The sequence below is a fragment of the Octodon degus genome, unplaced genomic scaffold (genome assembly GCF_000260255.1).
Source record: "Octodon degus isolate 3935 unplaced genomic scaffold, OctDeg1.0 scaffold00192, whole genome shotgun sequence".
In the NCBI taxonomy this organism is placed as follows: Eukaryota; Metazoa; Chordata; class Mammalia; order Rodentia; family Octodontidae; genus Octodon; species Octodon degus.
The window spans coordinates 4535865-4536881 of NW_004524768.1; positions in this window are offsets into that span (position 1 = coordinate 4535865).

Consider the following 1017-nt stretch of genomic DNA (forward strand, 5'->3'; position numbering starts at 1 on the left):
AGCAGGAAACTCTCCGCACACTCACCGGACCTGGGCTAGGACTGGGTCTGTGTTTTGTTTTCTTGATACAGTTTTGATAGTTTGTACTTTTCTTGGAATCAGCCCATTTCTTCTGTGTCTTGTATTCCTTGAAAGTAAAGATTCTCAAAGTAGCTATTGATAATCTTTTGAATTTCCACTGGGTCTGTGGTAATAATACCCTTTTTGTTCCTTATTGCTTGTATTTGAACTTTTTCTTTCCTTTTTGATGAGGTTAGCTAGGGGTTTATCAGTTTTATTTCACCTTTCAAAGAATTGGGTTTTTTGCCATAATTTTATTGATAAACTAATAGCAATGAGACAGTTTCAAATTAAATTGGTAGGACAGTTTCAATTGTTAACACATTGCATACATTCTTCCTAGTGGTTAATTGCTGTACAAGATGCAGACATGCTATCCTATTTACAAACACCATTAGAACAAATCACTCCATTCTTTGACTGTAACTATATATCTATCCTAACCACTTTGAACACACAGATACAAAATGGACATTCATCTGTATACCCTTTTTTGGTTAAGTTCCATTATTTGAATATTATAGGTATGTAAACTCAGCAAAATATTCTAAGAGTCCAGTAGCCCACAATAGTATTGGGTCTTCTGCTTAACTGGCAATGTCAGAAATTGTTGACCTGAGTCCCCTACAGCTCAATATAACAGCGTGGCTTTACTTCTTATATATCATTTTTATATTTTTCTGCTGAATGGTTAAGACCAAGGTAAAGCAGGAGCTATGCAAGAAGAGTTGTAGCTTTTGGGTCTGATAAGGTCAGTGAAATCCCCCCAGGATTTATCCTGAGATCCTGTATCTCAGATTGTAGAACCTTTGTCAGTGTCAGCCATGTGGATGAATCACGGCCATTGCTTGGCCAGTGTGCTCTGTGTGAAAGCCTGAGAGAATGTTTTCTCTCCATGTGACTCTCCTTAGGCACACTCTACATCATCGATCACTTTCCTCTTTGGCCCCATAATCT